This window comes from Xiphophorus hellerii, chromosome 20, assembly GCF_003331165.1.
Source record: "Xiphophorus hellerii strain 12219 chromosome 20, Xiphophorus_hellerii-4.1, whole genome shotgun sequence".
NCBI classification, from domain to species: domain Eukaryota; kingdom Metazoa; phylum Chordata; class Actinopteri; order Cyprinodontiformes; family Poeciliidae; genus Xiphophorus; species Xiphophorus hellerii.
In genome coordinates, this window is record NC_045691.1 from 22,925,302 (window position 1) to 22,947,985 (window position 22,684).

The 22,684-nt window shown below is 39.8% G+C and overlaps 1 protein-coding gene across 2 annotated transcripts in view; it reads right to left on the reverse strand.

Moving 5' to 3' along the window:
• LOC116710473 (histone deacetylase 7-like) overlaps nt 1-2,216 on the reverse strand; it is a 53,058-nt gene extending 50,842 nt beyond the window's left edge. For both annotated transcript variants that reach the window (XM_032549541.1, XM_032549539.1), the window contains exon 1: nt 1,847-2,216. The gene's annotated coding sequence lies outside the window, so the exon portion shown is untranslated. The remainder of the gene's footprint in view (nt 1-1,846) is intronic.
• Nucleotides 2,217-22,684: the final 20,468 nt, after the last annotated feature.

Here is a 22,684-nt window from a genome sequence, read left to right on the forward strand (position 1 = left end):
CCTGATTACAGCAGACATAATGACCAGTGAGGCAATTTACTTCAGTTTGCTAGACCAGATTACATTATAAGCACAAATTGCTAATAGATCAAAAGCTGCTAATTCATTTTGGTAAAAAAAAATGAAACAAAAAAATAAACTAAATTCAAAAATCTTAACATTGTGGTGTGTTTTTCAGTTCTGCCTCTTTTGTCATTTTGTATCTCCTGTTACCCCTAAATAAAATCCAGACGCGTATCATTTAGTATCTGTCGGGTGAACAAACAGCATCACACGCACCAGAGAGGTCAGGCTTAATGAGCATCCCAAAATGGAAAGAGTCATCATGTTTACAATGTTTGTGTGAACCTGCAGGCCTCAATGTCCAGTTACTTTGCTGCTGCAATAATGTTGAACAGTTTTCGCTGTGTGGACGGTGGAACTGTGGTCTGAGAATGAAAAAAAGCACGAGTTGCTCTCTCAACTTCAGCATTTAGCAGTCAAACAAACATGAGGTCTGATGAGTTATTTTACTGACAGAAATACGAAACACTCGAGATTATAATGTTTCCCATTCAGTTTGCCTGCCCAGACTGATCTTTAATTTTTCCTTACTTCCCTGGAAATGGTTCAAACTTTTTATGAAGTGGGTTCTCCTAAAAGCTGCAACTATCAATTACTTGTATTACCAGCTAAAATGGCCGAAATGCCAAAGATAAAATCTGCAAATATTTCTGCTTCATTCAACCCCAATAAAAACAGAAAATGTACGACCACACAAAACAGCACGTTTTACGAGTTTTGAAATATGTCAAAGCACAAACTTCCCAAACTAAACAAAACATGCTATTATTGCTAGTCCCTGATTTTTGTAATGGACACGGAACACAAGTTTGATTTATGGGCTATGAAACCTCATAAACTTGCCTAAAATTAGAGCAACATAGGAGAACAAAAATAAAGCAAAAAAAGTTTGATGTAATGGGACAAAACGTTGGCAGCAGAGGTTTTGTGCAGGAACCTTTATGTAGCGTACGGACAAACCAGGAAGAGGGGATGAAGAGCAAAACATAACGTACAGCAAACACACTTTTATGACGTTTTTTTCTTATTATGTACCCTTGGACAAAATGCATTGCATATAAGGAACTGCATTTAATATTTGAGAAACCAGTGCTTAATAAGTGTGAGCTGCACTGACTGATGCATTTAAAATACAATTCTAGAGGTTCTCAATGGGAAAGCGACTTAATTACACTGACTGTCAACACAACTCCTTCCCACTTCATCTCTACCTCACTGCCTATCTAACCCCTTGTTTCAGTAGACTCAAGTTTTGTTTCTTGTTTTTCTTGACTCTCTTACTACTTTTTGTGGACATACTTGCTCCCCAGGGTGGGTGTTTCTGCTTCCAATTTTCTACTCTTACCCATCCTGGGAAACGGCACTTACAAAATCCAAAGAAATAAAACCAGAAAAAAGAGAAGCCTGTGTGTCTATTACTCACCACAATCTTTGCTTCTTCTTTTTTTTCTTTCTTTCTTTCTTTCCCCACTTAGCATATCTGTGTAATTTCTATGGCATTTGCATTAGCCGCAAAACTGAGTCCAGAATAAACCAGCGCTTCTCCCAAGATGAACAGAACCAAAACTGACTGCTTCCCAGGAGGATAAGTGAAGATGAGTCTTAAAACAACAATCTTACCAGCAATACAAAATCTGAAAAGAAAAGCAAAAACTGCCCATATTTGTGAAGTCTTCACAAAACACACTACGCCCACTAAAATTCTGCTTGGCTTTCACACTGTGCACCTTTCTGTCCTTTAGCAAATAAAACCATTAGATGAGAACTGAGATCAAAATCCTACCGGTCCAGGGAGAGCTTCCTCCGTTGTCCGACAGCAGTCCAGTCAATCAGCGAGGCAGCAGCAGGACGTCCCGGTGTGTGCTTGGGGAGAAGATATCTCTGCTTTGACAGGGGAGTGGTGCTGCAGAGCTGGAGCCCGGCCGTGCACTGACGAAAGGAGTCACACAGACAAACTGCTTGACGCTACGAGCGCCCTCTAACTTTTCAGTGTCTTGTACTTTCAACTCACTTTCTCTCTCTCTCTCTCTCTTTCTCAAACACACATGTTTAATCACATCCCCTTTATGTTCTCTTTCACAGAAGACACTCTGCCCTATCATCCGCCCGTCAAACTTTCTGCCGGTGCTGTCCTTGCGGTAGAAGCTCTGTGAAAGGGAGAGAAGGAGGGAGGTGGTGGTGGGGCGGAGGGTTACAGGGCTGGGATGACTGTGGGTGCGTGCACGCGAGAAAGAGAGCGCGATTGACTGTGCAGTCACTTGTGTGTCTGCTGAAAGACAATTGCAGGAAGTGTTGTTTCAGGATGAACAAAGTGTAGAAGACAGCAATGCAAAAAACATGCATCGAGATAAAAAGGATTTGATTCAGTGCTTTAACAGTCTCTAGTGCTTCTATTTATTGGATTTAAATGGTTGGAAGTATAGTGATGCAAAAGTTCTATTGATGCATATTATTCTGACACTTTATCAAGATTTTCATAAGTTTTTTTTCTTTTTGGTGACAGATGTCTTTTTGTGTGTTGTTGATTTTTTTCAGTTTTTCAACTTCAATTAACAAAAAGTCACATTTCATTATGCTTGCAATGCATAATGAACATTTTCTTCAGATTGCTGACCAGACTCCGTCAAGAGATTTCATAAGCATATATGAGAAAGCAGGGTTACACAGTGGTGCAGTTGGTAGCCCTGTTGCCTGGTAGCAAGAAGATCCTAGGTTCAAATCCAGACCTGGGGTCTTTCTGCATGGCGTTTGCGTGTTCTTCCTGTACATTTTTGGTTTTTCTCTGCGCAAAAATTGGTCTCTCTAAATTGTTCTTAGGTGTTGCTATGTTGCCCTGCAACCCTAACCCTGATTTTATGTGATAGACTAAATGAAAGTGTCACATAGTTGAGAAGTAAGAGGGCAGAGATAATTGTGGACAATTTTAAAAACTTTCCTTAAAGGAAAGAGTGCTTACCAAGACTCAGTCATACCATTCTGAAAAATCGGGCAAGTATTTTCAGAAAAGCAACCAAGAAGCCTAAGTTAGAAGCTGGAAAAGCTAACGAATGGCCTAATAAAAGTTCAGACTTAAATACGAAGCTTAAAAATTGATGTTCGTAGAGACTCTCCATCAAATCTCACTGAACTTTAAGTGAGAACTTTTTCATGTTGTTCTTATTACCAAAGATCAACATGGAAAATTTTAATCTCTGTTATACTAAGTGGGCAAAGATGTACCCCAAAATGTTTCCAACTTAAAGCATGTTGGTAATCATTGAGGCTGAATTAAATTGTTATGCTACAATTTTCCCAATTTCTATTAGTTAAAATCAATCAATCATTTCCTCCCACTCCAAAGGTATGAACTGCTTTGTGTTTTCTTTTCTCACAAAATCCCAATAAAATTTATTGAACTTTGTGGTTATAGTGAGAAGAAATAGGGCAAAGTTCAAGGAGTTGGAATACTTTTCCAAGGCCCTGTAGGCTTTGGATTGAAAAAAAAAGAAATCACATGGTCCTGTTACTTCTGTGTAAACACACAAATGGAGCATTGAGTTTGATTACTTACACGAGGCAACCCCAACAATCACATTTCAGCTCGAGTAGAAGTCAGGAAGCTGGCCATTAAGGAGAAAGGGTCCCACTGTGTTGCAAATTTTAACCTGTTAAAGTTTCAGTGCGATTCCATCCCTGCAAAATCATGTTGGAGTGGCAGGTTCCTTAAGTAGGACTGATTTTTAATTTGAGGGATGAATGTTAGAGCAAGAGTTTGTAGAGTCATTTTCTGCTTGGACGTCACAATAAATTTGAGATCTCAATAAAACTGGGATTTAATTTGCAAGAAGGACTTTAAGTTTATCACTCAGGCTCACTAGTGATTTAGTGAGCCTGAGTGATTTTGCCTCTACCCCCGGCAAAATACAATTGAATACAAAGCCTATCCTGTTTCCTTTCATCTAAGCAATGCTAAACTGTGACTAAAATTTTCAAGGGTTAATTAAACTTAATTGTTGGTGTAGCTAAAAACATGTTTGTGAGACTTAAAATGTAAAGAACTAAAGTGGATTTAGTGAATTATCAAATCCTGTCATGTTTTACAGAGTGTTTATGTATTAGGATGAATTCAGCACTCTGCTGCAGACTCAGAATGGTGTACTCTGTTTGACATTACAACAAAGTCTCATTTGTTAATGACTATATTATCATGAAAGCGTAATACTCTATACACAGTCAATACTTTTTGAGTTAAATATTTTCTAGTTGAGGTCAATCAGAAAATAAATCAGATTACCTTGCTGCTGGAGCCACTTCGAGCATTTGGAAGGTTGAGGTGAGTCAATCTTCAGCGGTGCAGACAGAGCAATTCCATAAAGTAACCATCACTGTGGCATTTGACAGGCTCTTGTATGTATTGTGTAGTGGTGTGAACACATATGGTTCTGGGAACAAAGTTTAATGGGAAAATATGTTGTGCATGCTACAGTATCAGAAGCGCAGAAATGTGATTCTGGGATAAAGGTGGGCAGTCATGGTTCTATGTGCTACGAAACAAATTCTAAATTAAGAAGTGATTATTATTTTAAATATGTCACATATAGTAGATATAATAAATGTATTTTGGAAAGTAGGCATAGCTGGATAAACTCAGAATGTTAGATGGAACCAAAAGGCTCCTAATAAAACATTCCTTGGTATCTGTGGAATATGCATCAATAGTTTGTTGAGGTTTTCTCAACTGAGTAATGTCCAAGTTGTTACGTAGTTATTCTAGAAGAGGCGCCTGCAATCACACAAACTAATCAGCTGAGTGTGACTTTTCTATAAAGTTACAGTAATGTGACATCTTACTTTTAGATAAAAGTAACTATAAGGGTAATAAATACATTAAATTTCACTTAAAAAATATCTAAACTCTCCCTTACAAGTTAAATTTTGTAGGCAGCATTGGAGTATTGAAATATAATTTTCAAGGTCTCTTTCTGGGCCAAATAACTTTCCGGGCTACTTCATGACTTACATGAAGTAGGTCTAAAAATGGACAATTAGTGTCTGAATAACTCTATTTCTGTAAATACGCAACATGTCCAGAATGTTTTCAAGCACAACTGGCCTGTTTGACTTCCTGCCGCAACTTTCATTCAGATTTACCTCAAGACTTTAACTAAACCAATCCAGAGCCTTCGCTCTTTTTTCCAGGGCCATATAAAGGCGACATTGTTGATGTGAAAAGGGTCATTGTCTTGTTGTATAACCCAATTGTGCAAGATCTTAACATCATGCACTGCTGGCCTGACATTCACCTTCAGGATTTTCTGGTGCTGAGTTCATGGCTTCATCAGTTACAGAAAGTCGTCCAAATCCTGAAGCAGTCAAACATCGCCCAATCATGTTTGACTGTTTGTGTGATGTTCCCTTTCTAAAATACTGAGTTAGTTTTCAGGTTAGACTGTGTTAGTTTATCTTAGGTTCCACTTTTTTCTTGTCAGCCAGCAGAATATTTTTTCAAAAGTCTTGAGGATCGTCTTGGTGTTTTCTGGGAAATGTGAGATGGGCCGCTGTGTTCTTTATGGTCAGCAGGGGGGTTTGCCTTGCAACTCCTCTAGGAAATATGTTTGCCCAACCTCTTCTTTATTGTTGAATCATAAACATCGACCCCAGCTAAGTTAATTGATCGTTGATACACTCTTGCAATTATTTTGGTAGGCTGGTCACTCTTGGGAGGGTTTACGTTTTGTTCACGTTTTTTCACTTTGTGAATAATGATGACTGTAGGTTGCTGTTGCCCCAAAGTCTTCGAAATGGCTTTCCGAAACTTTTCAGACTGTTAAATGTCACTGACTTTGTTTGTTACCGTACTGCTTTTGCGATCATTCAGCCTACCTCATGTTGCTTAACAGGTTTTGTTTATGGGATTTATTTTTTTCTGCAGGTCTGGTCAAGCTTAGGTGTGGTTTTGTTAAAATGAACTGAAAACGTTTTCTCTCACAGTAATTGCGTGACTTAAACAGGTGGGGCAATTACTTTTCCACATTGGGCCTTAATGCATGAAATCGTCATTTAAAAATTACAGTTTGTCCTCATTGTGTCATAACATTTAACCTGATACATATCTTAAAATAGAGAAAGAAGAAGAAATCTGTAATACTTTTCAAAGCACTGTGTTTGCTTGATTTTAGTAATCTAAAATAAGTGTACATTTTTCAAATTTTCAAGTATCTCAAATATTTTTTAAAGATTGTTTTCTGCAAATTCTTCCTTTGTTCCCCCATTCATTTGAACAGCCACATGTTTTGTTTTACTCAATCCTTTATTGAATAAGCGCTAATGCTGCCTTTCTACAGGCACAACAACTCGGTAGCAGCCATCAGACTGCAGCAAATCCAACACGCATTGGTCCCACTTCACTAAATCAACTTGTGTTTGCTTCAGGGAGTGCACACTTCGTGATCTTAGCTGGTCGTGTAAGAGAAATGCAGTTAAAAGGGTGGACATCTCCTCTGACCTCAACTCTTGTGTGGTCTGGCTCTCTCTGCTACCGCTAGCAGCTATGGATTAGCCGCCTATTTCAATAGTAACTCCATCCTTTGGAAAAACATACTGACCAAAGGGCACTTGTGTTTTTGGGTTATGACCCTTTCTTTATCTGTCAGTCACCCCGAGGCTGGTTCTCCTTGGTCTCACTTTCTTCTCAAACAAACTCTGAAGGAGAATGTGTGGAATGATTGAAACTATGTAAAATGTGCGCAAAACCAAAATAAATCTGAAAGAAAGAAGTAATACGTCTCCAGTTGTTTTAATCCGAGTGAAAGAAACATGTTTTCTAAATACCGATTTTCCCACAATTAGGTGTAATGTGTGAAAGTCATCTGCTTGAGACAAATAGCTAACTTGTTCCTCTTTAGGGCTGCAGAGGGAGAAAAGACAAAAGAGACAAAGACGTCAAGGCTGATAAGAGGTAAGAGTCCTTGAGGAATACAATGGGATCTGCTTCATCTGGAAACACGAGGTGCAGAGGCTGCTAAAAGTTTCTGCATATCGGAGCGAGGAGGAGCAGGAAGAAAGGAGAGTACCTTTATCTCCTGGAGCAGTCGAGACAGACAGCAAAAAAAAAAAGAAAATATACAGGACATAGATTATCAGGCTGGGAATGATCATCTTTTATCCCCACTAACAAAAAACAAAGAAAAAAGTTTCATCAAATTGATTTCTTTTTCTATGTCCTTTTGAAGTTTGGGTGGCTTTTATTTATTTATTTATTTTAAGGTAACGGCTAACAGCCTTTGTTTTCTCCACTTCCTGATTTTAATAGGCCAGTGCATATAAGCCGAAGCTGCCTTTTCAAACTTTTAGTAAAAAATAAAATAAAAAAATACTGATCATGCATAAAATTGTTGTCATAACATACCAAATATAGACTAGTATGTGCGAGTTTATGAATGGACCAAAATGCTGACTGAAGCTGCAAAGAATAACTAGACCTAAAAAACATAGTTAAACTAACTAGACATAACTAGAATCACTAAGAAGGATTGAACTAAAATAAAACAGAAGCAAGACTGATCAAAGAAAGAGACTAAGGAACACAAAATAATAGACAAACCTTGAAACAATTCAGGATCTTGATGTCATTGACTTTGAGCTCAGATAACACATTTTTACTACTCTTTTTCTTCAAGCACAAATTTAAATTGCTTGCTTTATCCATTCCAAAACCACTCTTCATGTGTATTTGGGATCATTGTCCAGTTGGGACTCGCCGCTGTGTCCAAATTCCAGCCAAATTCCAGCTGTTGATTTGAGGGAAAGTTGAGGATTTTAGAGGTAGAATTTGCAGGTCTTCTTGACTCATGCACACTTTACTAGTTCCACCGGCACATTTTCAGTATGAATGAATTCAGAGCTTTGTGTTGACCACTCCGAAACGTTGCCTCAGTTGTCCTGAAGACACTTTGCAATTATTTGGATGAGTGTATTTGTAAGATATAATCTCGTATGTATCCTTTATGTCGCATCTGAAAATTGTTCCCAAAGACAAGCCAGGCTTGTTGATGTTCACACCTCTCCTCTTGATGTGTTTGATCTGATTTATTTTATTTTTCTGTGATGTAACACAAGGAAACTCTGTCTGAGGCGTTGTCATAAAACACATCCACAAGTGATTAACTAAAGTCAGAATCACCATGTCATCATTCATTGTGTTGTTAAATACCAGGTATTTCAATATCTGGTTTCATTAGCTAACTGTTACAAGTAAAATAAAAATGCTTTTTAATTGTGTTCAAGCTCTAAGCTGTTCATCTTTGTCATTGGTTCCCAAATCTGGTCCTCAAGTACCGCTACCTTGCATGTTTTAGATATGTCTCTTTTCCAGCACACCTGACTCAAATGATTGTCTCCTCTGCAGCCACCAAATTCTGCAAAAACTTGTTAATCAGCCATTTCCTTAGGTCAGGTGTTTGGGCACAAGGAGACACCTAGAACAAGCAGGGCAGTGGTACTTGAGGACCAAGTTTGGGAACCACGGGTCTTTGTGATTAACAAATATTCTATTAGCTTTCTTGTGATTAAAAGTTTTCTATTTCCTAAAAGAAAAAAACAGCAGGCAGTGGCACTTTTCAAAACATTACTGCCTTGAACAGATTCTTGACTTTCTGTACAACAAACAATACTGCCGCTGCTCTGATATTTCAGGCTGCGATGACCCTTTGAAAGAAACACATCCACCAACTGTGTCAAATGCGCTCGGATATGTCTGAGAATGCTGGCCGCCGCGCTTCTCAGCTTTCAGCCAGCCTGAGTGGCGAGCTGACCCGTCTCCCGCAGGAAGGGGGAGTTTCCTGAAAGGTCATGGTTGTTCCAGCCAGACCAAACACTGGCTAATTGCTTTGTTGTTTGTCGGGTGTCGGTGCCTGTTTTTGTGTTGTGCTTTTCCTTTGTTTAGCATTCCCAAGTATATTACCTGAGCCTGTGGCTAAAAGATGAGGAGGGGATGGCGAGGGGAAGTTGGAAGAATGGAAAACAAAGGAGGCGGAGGTCGGGTACTGAAAATATGAAGGCAGCGGTTGCGCTACGGATGCCATGATTAGGCCGTGAAGGGGGCCCCTGACTCCTCTCGGCCTCCTTTGCTAAAAATAGCAGGAGTAGGAAGGTGCATATGGGACCCAAGGGAAAAGAGGACTGGAGGGGACAGAACGAGCCAGGTCCACAGCGATTGTTGAGAGAAAAACAGCTGGGAGACTCTGTGTGTGTGTGTGTGTGTGTGCAGGCGTGTTGGCGTGCATGTGCATGATCGTGCTTTGCTGCATGCAGCTGTACTCTGTCTTTCAGGCCTTTAAAATTGTAAGATTGACTCTTTCTCTTTAATGTGCACGCAGCAGGAAGGAGTGCAACGGGTCCTTGACAGCCAGAATGTAAGAATGTGCAACATGAGGCAAGGGAACAGCTGTATAGAGGGGGGCCTCGAGGGGCGGTGGGCCGGGGCGACTGGTTCACAGAAAAGGGGAGAGGTCCAGCCACAGAAAACATAAAGAAAAATAGAGGAGGGGGGAAAAAAAGAAAAAACAAAACATTTGGAGTGTAACTGCGTGCGGAGAGGGTGGACTTCTCTGAAGTCAACAGATTCATCGGTTTGACTCGAACATTGACCTTAATCAACTCCAGAGCATTTCTGGCAGAGTTTAGGAGCTCAGCAGATGTTGTGCTCAGCTGTTGCAGAACTGATCCACAGTTGTGTCAGCATGCCTCCCATTAAAGTGGGCCCTCTGTAATGAAACAACCTTGGGAACTCAAACAGCTCAAACTGGCTGAATGAACAAACCCAAGAAAGAGGACCTGCCGATTCTCCACAACCCCTCCTCGCCTCAGTGTTTTTGTGCATGTGTGTGTGTGTGTGAGGAGGTCGGAGGGGGTGGAAAAATGAAATCACACAGTTTAACTCCATCTCTAGACTCCAAGTTGACATTGATATGTTCATTTGTTCTCCGCTCCCTTTTATGATCCACCACTTTAGATGCAGATGTGGAGCAGATTTCCGTGCGCTTGCGTTGTTGTTCTGCATTTTTATGTTAAAAGGCATCTGCATTTGATTTATTGTGGCACTCCCATCTTTTCGACAGACAAGCCACAGTTTTTTGCTCTTCCTCAGCACAATGGGAGAAAATAATAGCAGAAATAATAATAATAAAAAGAAAACGTGTCGGGCACAAACCACAGACATCACGAGCAGGAGCCAGAAAGACAGCATCGTCTCAGTTTTACTATAGGTACAAAACATTCACACAGCACCATATCGCGTCTGGAGATCAGACTCAGTTTTTTTTCTCTCTTCCTTTTTGTGTCGTTCCAGACAATTTGGCACCTACAGTCAATGCACACCTGGATCACAAGCCTCATTCTTTGCTTAGAAAGTTTGAGGCTTCACTTCTTGTGAAATAACCCCCGTCCCACCCGAAACATACCGCCATTGTCGTGGTTGGAAATGACACCTATCGCAGCATCTCGTTGGTGTGTGCCTGTGTGTACTTTAGATCAAGGTTGCGCATCGGCTACATGTCACGATGCACCTGTGCGCCGGCGGAAATGCAGCTCCCCCCCGTAACCGCAGCACATACACACACGCAAACACGCACCGACACACTCAGGCCACCTGTAGTACAGCCTCTTGTAAAACTCGAGTTGCTGCAAATGCACTGCTGTTGCAACTTTTATGCATGATGCTGGACCTTCTATACAATCCCTAAATAAAAAAAAGATTTTGTGGCACTAGTGACCTTTGTTAGACAGGAAATAGGCAGAGAGAGAGAAAGTGGCAGATATGCAACAAAAGTCTCAAGAATACATAGAAACCTCGGACGGCGGCGTGAAAGACTTAAAGCCACTACACTACTCTAAAATTATTTCTAAATTGTAGAGCAAAGAAGGTTTACACTTTTAGGTTTAACCCAGGCGACAACATGTTCCATGTTTCCAAAGGAGTTCAATGCACTGCAAAGGTGTTTGCAAAGGTAATAAAGGTGTTTGCAAAGGTATTTTTTGCAAAGGCTAATTCACATTTTATCAGATCACATACAGAAATTGAATCCATTTTATTCTGATTCGATGTCATTAAAAAAGGGCTTTATAATTTTCCCTTTTTATAACAAAGGGAAATCTGAAAAGTGTGGCTTGTGTTCTTACTCAACCCTGCTGATTTAATATATTGTAAAACTGCTGGTCATTACAATTACAGCTGCACACGTCTAGAGACTGAAACTTTTGTCCCTTCTTTTATTCATAAAAGCTCGAGTTCGGTCAGTATGGATCAAGACTGTCTTGGAACATCAACTTTAATGTCTTGCCACAGATTCTCATATTTAAAGGTCTGGACCTTGGCTGGCCCATTCCAACAGATGAATATGCAACAACTATGCAACAACTACCTGTTCCATGTGACACTTGGAACAGGTCACATATAAAACGCATAATGTGTATTCAGTACCACAAACTTCATGTAAGTACCAGGTTGAACCTCCTTTTGCCTTTAGAAATGACTGAATTCTTCATATAGATCCAACAAGGGGTTGGAAACATTTCACAGAATGTATAACAGATACAACACACTGGTTTGCTCGGCTTCAATGTTAAATATATAGTACATGCAGATGTAGTATTCAGCATAGTCTGGTTTCTGCTGTCTTTCTTACATCTTTGTTTGCCTTTTTCCCCTTTCACCACTAACACCAACATTCATTCACGAAACTGGTGCTAGATGCATATTTTATTTATTTTTTTGTCCATTTTCTGTAAATGTGAAAAACAGTTGTACGTGGAAATCTCAGTTTCTGAAAGATTCAGACCAGCACCCACCAGTCATGTTCAAATCCACTTTAATTTCCCCCCCCCCCCCACCCCATTTTGATGCTAGATTTGAACTTAAACAAATCATCTCCTTCATATCTAGATGCGTAAATCCACAGAGTTGGAACAATCTGGTTGGCTGATTCTCTAATTATGTGGAAAAAGCAATGCGACAAGTGTAAAGAATGCTAGCTGCTATCTTCGTGCTGACATTTTAAGTGAATTCTCCAACACAGGCTTGCAACATTGCCTTTGCACCAGACCTCGGCGAGGTTTCATTTGTTTTTCTGTTTGCATCTGTATATAGGGTAGAATGACCACAGCGCCGATAAAGAGGACGACAGGTGTCCCCCTGCCTTCAGCTGTGATCAGAAACTCTGTGGTTTTTACTGAGAAAATGCCCCGCTGCAGAGGTGAGAACCCACAGCTTCAAGCCAAACAGCGCCTTACCTCACTCAAGTTCAAATGATGATTGACTGACTTATCAGCATATCACATCTTACACCTTATGTTGATCCTTAACATACCAGAATGACAATAGACAGCAGAAAAAAGAGGTAAGCTTAGATGCAATATAACTCATGTGGCATATGATGCAAAACTCTTCCATAAGTAAAACAATGCAAACAAAAATTACAGTATCGAGTGTCATTTACCGTATATACATTAAAATACACCTAAAGCTGCAATTACTTACGGACAAGTTAAACATGTTATCCAGGGCAAATGAGTCGCAACCGAGCAAAAATGTTTTTTTTTGGAAATCACATCTTCATCTTGATCATACGAAGAGTAATATTTGAAGATCTTAAAACAGAAGATCTTCACGACAAAACCACCAACGTAAGTTAACCTCATGAAAATATTTTTGCCTGACTTGAACACTGGGGAACATTTTTAGAAAATACGAGAAAGGGCAAAATGACAAAACACATCCTTCCATTTCATGGTTTGTTTTTAAATAAAATGGCGTAAATAAAAAAAAAGAAAGAAAGAAAGAAAGAAACAGCTACCCAGCTGATAAGCTTAGTAATGCAAGAATGGATTGTTTTTTCCCTTTACCTCAAATTCTTTGCAAAAATTCACATGACACACAGCTACCCTAAATAAAACTATTAAAACACATGCAGAAATAAAATAGTGATCTGGATTGCCTTGTCACAGCAGAAAGCACACACACACACACCCCCACACACACAAGTTTGTATTTCTGCCCATATTGAGACTTTGTATTGACTTATATTCATTTTAGTGACTGCATTTATGCTGAACTGTTTTCCCTAACCCTACCATTACTAGTCTATTCCTAACCTTAACTAAAACCTAATTTACACCTGACCTGTAAACTTAACCCCTAACCTGACACAAGGGGGTCCACCAGGTTAGGACCTGGTTTGGGCCCTATAAGGCCCAATGGACTTCAGAAGGTTAGTAAATATGCCAGAAATGGTCCTAAAAACAATAGAGAAGCACACACACACACACACACACACACCCTCACGCCCGCACACCCCCACACACAGAGGCGAACACGAAAGGCACACAGTAGACTCTGCTTGAAGAAAAGCCGCACATCAAATGAGAGGTTTTGTGAACTCACAAAAAGTTTCACAATTATCTATGTCACTAGAAGTGTGAAGGCGTGTGAGTGTGGGGGTGTGCGTGCGTGTGTCGGTGTGTGTGTGTGTGCGGGGGTGTGTGTGTGTGTGCGGGCGTGTGGGTGTGTGTGTGTGTGTGATCTTAGCCAATGCTGAGATGTTAAATGTTCAGGAAACCACAGAGACATTCAGCTGGAGCGCCACACAGTGACATTTAAGATCATCTTCGCATCGCACACCCACATCATGAGCAGTAGTTAGGTAGCTACCTTTTTTCTTCAGTAGTAAAAACTTTCATTATGCAATGCATTTATTGAAGATGTTCACAGGGATGTAAGTTTTCAGTCTTTTTTTCTCTCACAGTAATAGATTTAATGTTTAAAAAACTGTTGGAACCCCTCTGCTTGTATAAAATCGATCCGTTTGTCACCCGAGCCCATGAGCTAGGCATCCCAAAGCATACAGTACCTACACAAATACACTTTTTAAGTTTTAGAAACATGTTTTTACATGTTTTAGAAACCAAATGTAAATATCAGATGATTTATTGTCTAAATGTATTGCATTAGCATGATAACCTTTGATAATCAGCTGTTAAACTCAAAGCAGGACTGAAGCTAATCCCCCCTATTAGTTCTGCAGGGATCTGGTGACAAACCAAAAATCCTGCTCACATGGTGCTGCTAAGAGAGAGGGGAAAAAAGTCAGGAGATCTGGGAGGACATTTAACATTTTACATTTTGTCATTGTTTCATTCGGAAGATGTTGATACTCCAGAAGGCAAGCTCATGAGAAAACAAGAAAGGCCTCACAAAACTATTCATATCCTACAAATTTGTTCCTATTTTGTTATTAGAAAAAGCTTTAATGTATTCTACTGCCAAAAGTATCTGCTTGTCTGCCTTCACACACATTTGGACTTCAGTAACATCTAATTCTTAATCCTTTGCAGCTTCACCATACCTGTAAGATCTTTCTACTCTAGGCTTTAAGAGTGTGCTTATGGGAATATCTGAGCTTTCTAGTAGGATTGCATTTGCAAGGTCAGACACTGATGTTGGAAGAGAAGGTTTGGTTCAGTTTTCAGGTGGAGGTCGGGGTTTTGTAAAGATCAGTCGAGTTCTTCCACATCAGTCTCACTTTTCTGTGTTTTTATGAACCTTGCCTATGTGGAGATTCATGTTGGAACAAGAAAGAACCATTCCTAAATGGAGATGGGACCATGAGATTGTTCAAATGTCTTAAAATGCTAGCTCATCATTTCACTGGATCTAGTGGGCTAAAGAAGCCCAACTCCTGAAATCAGCTCCACTTCATAACCACCTCTGCACCAAACTTTAAACTTGACACTAGGAGAACAAGTGCTGTTTCCTAGGAACTGCCAAACCCAGACTCATCCACTGGACTGCCAGACAGAGAGGCGTGATCCAGAATTCAACAAAAGACTGCCCTGTTCCCATGAAGTGCAGTGGTGCTTTACAGCACTTCATCACTTGTTGATATAAGGCTTGGATCTATGGAAACTCATTCTATAAAACCTTTTAGTAGTACTGCATAATTGTGACTTAGAAGAAAAAAGGACATATCCTTCTTAGCAAAACGTCAAGCTTAGACAGATTGTATGGAACGAATCTTTAAACTGTGATTTTCAACCTTTGTCACAGATTCTAGATTTAGATTTAGATTTGGACTTTCTAGGTCATTTTAAAAGTTGCGTCCACCACCTGTTTCACAGGGGGTAGGGTTTGTTCAGCACAATGTCTAGGATTAGTTTTATCAACGCACAATGTATTTACTCCAATAAGTTCAATTTACAGCCATGTACCGGGAAATTTTAGAGCACCTCCTGCTTTCTTCTACTGATGAGCTTTATGGAGATGCTGATGTCATTTTCCAGCAGGACCTGGCAGCTACCCACTCTGCCAAAGGTAGCAAAAGCTGGTTCAGTGACCACGTTGTTCCAGCTCTTGATTGGCCAGTAAACTGGCCTGACCTGAATCCCACACTGGATCTATTGGGCTCAGTTCAGGAGGAAGATGAACGGCCCCAGACCCAACAATGCAGATGACCTGAAGGCAACAATCAAAGCAAACTGGGCTCCCATTGTTATGTCACAGCAGTGCCACAGACTCTTCATCACCCTCATGGTATGCCACATTGACGCAGCATATAATGCAAAAGGAGGCACAAATCTAAGTATAGCATGTTTTTTTTTTATATTGATCTTATGTAATGTTCTAATTTTTGGAACCATTACATTTTGAGTTTTCATTTTCAATAAGCCACAAACGTCTACATCACAAGAAATAGTCTTGAAATATTTCACTCCATGTGTGATGAATCTATACGACATACCTTTCAGAAATGAGATACAAAATTCAATATTCATATAGTGACCTGTAATGGCCTGTTAATTATTTATTACCTCACATTAGGACTGATGAAGCAGGAAACGATCAAAAACTTGAGGGTCCGTGTACTTTCCGTGCTATGGTTGGGCGACATTGTTCTGTGGTTTGAATGAAGAAAACAAATATAGCAGTGATAAAAAGAGAACAAAGTGTAAGTTGTGCGATTGCTTTCCTTGTGCATTTCTTGTAACTTTGACGTCTGCACACTAATTATCTACAGTAAATCCATTTCAAGGCCGAGACACTGCAAGAGAAGATGAGTGAAAAACTCTGTATATGAAACCTCCATTCAAAAAGAGTGAAAACATTTTTGGTCATCACTGAAAACATCAGAGAGACGCTTTCCCGTATTCGAAACTTACCAACAACAAGTCATCTTTTTACCAATAGTTTTAGCTGTGGTTTCAGCTGACTGTAGGCAGCAATGGGCACCACTTAGAAAACCCTGAAAAATAAAACCCTTCATCCTTTCCTGTCACACCGCATCGTGAGAAAGTTCCACTGAAACCTTTCAGGATAATAAAAACAAGCAGAAGGCTGCTGCTTGCAAAAGATTCCAAATAATGTTGCCTTTGCTACTGCTGAGATAAACTCCTTCGAGCTGACAGTTGTTTTTGCAGGAAAACCGTCTGGTACATCTGTGTGTGTTTATTGGTTCTCACCGAAAACATCCAATTCAAGTCTGAAACTTGCTTCTCTCACCACCGGTACCTTTCAGGTGGTGATTACCTGCCCCACTTACTTTCACTGTTGGAGTTTCCGAGCTCCTCTGGAAACTGTGACCTTTTAATTTTTTTGCAGCATGATGATGTGTATTTTTAGAGCATGATCTAAAAAAAAACCCCCACACATCTTGATTTCTGATCAAAAAGTCAAACCAAATGATTTAGCAATAGGTGTGAAATGCCTTTCAGCTGAAGAGGCACTGCTTGTTAGCTTCTTGGTATTCTCATCAGAAAATATGAATGGAAAATATATGAAAAGAAGTAAAACACCAGCTGAGAGGGAAGGCCGGGGGTTGAAGTTAACCCTAACGCCAGAGTGAAAACTGTCTTTTTTCAACAGACAGTTCCTAGTGTAAATTATTAGCAATGTTTATGTCAAATCATATAAAATAATCGCAGCTTAAGTTCATTTTGTTCACAACCCACGGGAAACAAGCTTTCAAATCTTCCAGATTCCCACTCAAAACTCTTGAGCCTCCAGTGCTTTGGAAAATGATTCACAGTCCCTGAACTTTCATGCATTTTGTCACATGACAACCAAAAACTACAAAGTACTACAGTGATTTCATGAGTCAGACCAGCAAAAGCACAAAGTGTCACATATCTGAAGCGCAAGGAAGATGATACAAAGGTTTCAAAATATTTTTTACCAAAATCTGAAAAGTGTGTCATCAATTTTTATTGAGTCCTCCTGGCTCAATAATTTGGAGCTGCAGCTTCAGTGTCTCTTTGCCAGCTTTACATATCTAGAAATTGAATATTTATTATTCTTTGCAAAACTAGATAAAGAGCATCTATAAACAATTCACAAGACCACTATGGATGTTGGTAGTCCATGCTGAAGAAAACCATCCCCACAGCATAATTTTGTCACCACTTTTCTCCTCTTTTTTTCGGTAAGTTTTTAAAAATTAACTCTCTTGTGACCAACTACCTTTGAAACACGAAAAAAACCTTTATCTTTCTCTCTATTAGAACGGCTGGAACAACCATACAGGACACAGACTTTAGACATTTTGATGCTGGATCAACAGAAATAAATGGACTGCATTTACTTCCGGCCCTCCATCTGCATTGGGTGATGTCGGCGCTATGCCATCTGAAACCCAGCAATTGTAAAATTGTGAGTGATGTAAATGTAAATATTTAATGAAAAATATGGATTCACTTACAAAATACAAAAGTCCAGGGAACAAAAATAAAGCCAAACTGGAGACACCAGGAGCTCCGTGGGAAACCAGGGAGAAAAAGCAAGAGAAGAGATGAGACGATCCGGCAAGTAGTGACTGACAATGAGCTGCTTAAATACTGGGAGGTTGGGTGCTGGAACAAAAGACCTGGGCTGATGAGCTAACTGATTGCAGGTGTGAGTGGAGGGAGCAGGACCAGACTGAGGGGAGGAGGAGAGAAAGTGGCACAGGGAAGCAAGGGAGATAAGACAGGGGGAACAAGAAAATACAAACACCAAGGAATAACTAGACCTAATGAAATGAAACCGAATGAAACTAGAGTAACAAAAGATAACTATAAGAAATAACAGAACTAGAAACACTACGAGGAGCTGAACTAAAGGCAGACAGGAATAAGAATGATCTAACCAAAAAAGGAACAAGGAAATAGAAATAAACAAAACTCAACCAAAGAACTCAGAGTGCTGACAAAAATAACCTAGACCCGGTTTAAACCTCACCACAACTTTCTTCCTTAACCTGTCAAGCAATTGGTTGCGGAGGATTTCATTAAAAGGTGACAGTGACGAACATATACCCACCATATATGTGGTGGGTATATGCAGGTTTTTATTCCAGAAAAAAAAACTCAAATAAAAAGAACCAACTATGAGACCCACTTTCCCTCCACTTTAAGTTGATCCAACATTTCCAACAAAAACACACTGGAGTTTGTGTTTGTGGCATTACAAAATGCTGAAAAATTCAAGGATTTAAAGTGAGGCACCGTGTAGCACAATAAGATCTGCAATAAAAACCACATTACTGAAGTGCTTAAAACGTGAATAAGCTAGTGGTATGCTACATGCGTGCATAGAGTATAAATATAGGGCACTGGAAATCATAGAGGAAATGTTGAGCCATTAGTGTAACCTTGCAGCCATTCTTTTCCAGGGAGAACACTTCCTCATACACACGGATAAACACGCACACTGTACTCTTGTTTTCCTTTGCCTCGAAAGCAAGAAGGGCAAAAAAAAAAAAAAAAAAAATCAGAAAAATTAGGATAAGATGTTTTCTTTCCTTCTCAGATTGAAATGTAGAAGACTACATCACTCTACTTTTGTTTCATTTAAATGTCATATGTGACTTTTTTCCTTGTGACATTAGTAGGACATTAGTGTGAACCTCAATGACTAAAGAGAAACTGCTTTCTCAGGGTTTGTTTGGGTGTGTTTCCTTTGAGCCTCCACCTTTAAGCACTCAGCAAACAATTGTTGTTATTTTGCCCCACAGAGGATCTAAAAATGGAGGAGCATCCAGATGCGTTCTTCACATTCTGAACCAACACCACAGCCCTGAACACATTTGGATGAGTTGCAATGACCCTGCATCCAGCCCAGGGTGAGAAAGCACCGAATCTGCCGGAAAATATAAATAAAAAGAAAAGGGTGGCAAAGTTTAACATTTTTTCTTTGTTTTGTCATTGTGACCGTTTGGTTGGAACTAAAACGGCTCGTCTCTCTTACACGCACACGTGTGTGTGAGATATGCACACAGAAAACAACACGCCCTTGTTATTACTGGAAAGTCACAACTGACATCCCCTCTTAGGCAGGGAGGCTGCCATGTGGCAACTGAGCAACTCGTACCCCGAGCTGGGACACAAAAATACAACGCTCGCACTATCAGGGCGCACATGTGCTGAGACAGTATCAGCCACTGATGAGGGAACCACCCATCTGTATTAATACCAACTCAGACAGAAATACATGCCTTCTGCGACCATCTTATTGTGCACTGAATCCCCTCTCTGTCTCTTTATCTAATAACCAGTGGCCAGGGGCTTTTTCCCCTCCTACTAATGCCACAAGGAAAACCAACCAAAGTCGTGAAGTGTGGTGCTAAGAAATTGTCCCGGTGTGACCTGCGTCATCAGCAGCTATACCAAACTGATCTAAATGCAAAAAAAGCAACCAGAAATTTTCCTTGCTTATTGCTCACAGTCAGCTCTGTGTCACATCGTGCTGTTTTTCTAATTAGGACAAGCCTAAATGCAGATTAGCAAAACTGAATATGAACAACTATTACAAAGCTGTAGTTAGATGAGTTGCAATCAAAGTACAGGTGATGTTTTTTTTGTTGTTGTTTTTTTTAACCTGTTTTGCCAGTTGCTTGTTCTTTTGTTCTTACAGGCAGAATGGGCAGTTGCCCAGGGCATCATTAGAAAGTGGGAACACAGGGCGCATACTATAAAATTGTACTCAATACATGATAATATGCATTCTGATGAGGCTCACTTGTCAGGTTAAAAGTACCGTCTGAAAACTGACAAGCTTTAATCAGGGAGTAAACCTACCTTTCATCAATTTTATTGGTCTGATGAAACATTTTTATTTTTAATGTCATGTCTTCATTAATTGTAAGCAGAAAATCCTCTTAATTAACATACACAAAGGCTTTCAAGCATCTATCTGTGTGTAATTAATATATATAATGTGTTTGAGTTACTCCTGACAGACATGAACCTTTCATGTATTTCCCACAGGTCCGTTCTGTGTTACTGAACAGGCCTGTGGGAATATACAGTACACTCCAACACACACTCATCTGGCATAACATTGCGAACACTAAAACTAAAAAAAAAAAAAAATCATATATTTCTACCATGGTTCTAGTTACTGGTATATTGGGCAGTAAGTGATCATTTTCTTAAGAGCTAATGTTGGAAGAAATGTCACAAGGATTTGGGAGAGTTTGACAAGAGACAGATGGCGATGGTCAGACGACTACCAGAGCATCTCTAAAGCTGCTGCCCTTGTGGGCTGCTCCCACACCGCAGCGGTCAGTATCCATCAAAAGAGGTCAAAGGAAGGAAAAGTGATGAACAAAGAATTATTGATGCTGACGGGGGACAAAATGCTGCTCCGTGTAATGCGACCCAACTGATGAGCTAGCGTAGCTGTCGCAGGTGAAGGAGCCTAGTGGTGTTTCTAGCATTTCTATTTGAAAAATGTCAGAAAACCAAAAGAATCGCAGTGTTTTGGTTGTGGTTTCTTTCAGCTGGACATTTAGCATTAATTCAACCTTTTCTCCTTTTTTGTGTTATTACAAATTTTCCTTTAATCTCCTTTTTTTTTTTACACACATTATATGTTGAACTTTTTATTTTTAGTTAAAAAATTATTTTACTAGACAAAAACAATTGCATGTACCTTATGATTAAACTGTTGATTAATGCAGGACAACAAATAAATTCAGTGAAAAAAAACAAGTTGTAAACCGTTAAAGCAAAGTGAATCTGCTGGTGGTTTCAATCAGTGCTGCCCGCTTTTTAATCAAAACCTCAAGATCACACTCCGTATTCTGAATCAAAAATACGTTTGTTTTGAAATCTATTTTAATCACGGACAGCCAGGCCACCCCCACAGCATAACAGGACCTCAGCCGTGCTTTACTGTTGTGGGGCATTTTAATGATGGGCTTTTATTTCATTTATTCTGCGCTAATTTAGCAACTTTTTTTAGAGCTCTGTGTTTTATCCTGTTGGCTTCGGTTTGATGTACGGATGAAACCTGCATGAAGGGCCTGAACGACTTTCGATGCTACAAAAAGTATCTTGACACGATTCACAGAAAAAGCCACAGCCTTACTTAGAGTTTCCTCCTAGCTCTGAGCCTTTGAAGCATCTCAGCATTTTCATAATGAGACAACTAGTTGATGCCGATCTGTCAGAATTATTGACATTCTGCTAAAATAAAGACGAATCCCAGACAGATTTTTAGTCCCATTTAATGATTTTTTTTTTTACTGACTGAATAGAATCACAGGGAATTATGTAAATGGGGACCAAGACATCTTAAGTCATTTTCATTCAGCAATTTATTTTTTGTTGTGGGTTTACTTCATTTGTTTACTTTATTGTAGGGATTTTACAGTATTGGCCAATTTAGGGAACAAATTATTCCAGAAAGAAGAAAATTAAAGAGCTATAAATTATTTCCAAAGTAGTGACCTAAGCATAAAGAGAATGTATGCTAACTGTGTAATATGCAGATTACACACATCAGTTGTTACTCTGCTAGTACAGTAGTACAGTACAGCCAAAGAGCCTCGATCTTATGGATGCTGTTGCAACCCGAGTCCCTCTTTCCTTCATGTAACCTCGTGCACAGATGCAACGGCTCAGCAGGGCCGCATGAGCCCAACCTTATCAGCAGGCAAAATAAGTGCCTCCGCTTCATAGCAGAGCTGACAATTAACTGTCGCCCAACGACTGGATCGCTCTGATAACCTTTTATTTGTTCCTCCAGTGCATCCACACTCTTGCAATCTCCCTCCATACGTGTCCAGCCCCAAAGATAGGATCTGAGGTGAACTCCAATCTCTTCCGACATATTGCTGGTACGTTGGATGTACCTTGATATAAGTCTAGTGTGGGTGTTAATCTGTACTGGTGCGCTTCAGTAATCACACCACGATTTTTTGCCATGCTGCTGCCCAGTACGGACTAAGTGATTTTTTTAAAGCTGTTTGTAGTCAACTGTTTGTGCCCATTTTTGGCACAGATTAATTAGATTTTTATCTGGCTGATTCCAGTGGTAAAATCTGAGAGGTCATTAGGCCAGAGAGGGGACGTTGAGACATGTAATGAAAGACACTGCCCTCTAGTGGCTAATTGACAGCATGAGACAAAGACCATGTAGAGACAGTTCAAGTTTAAAAAGCCTCAGGTACATTGAACCGTCCATCGTGAAAACTGAGAAGCTAACTGTGTGGTGACTTTGGGTAATGTCTAAAATTCTTATTAGTTAATTTTGACAGAAATCTATGACTATTCTTCCAACTCACCACTGCTCAAATTTAGTCAAATTAGATGAAGAGCATCTGAGAACACCAAT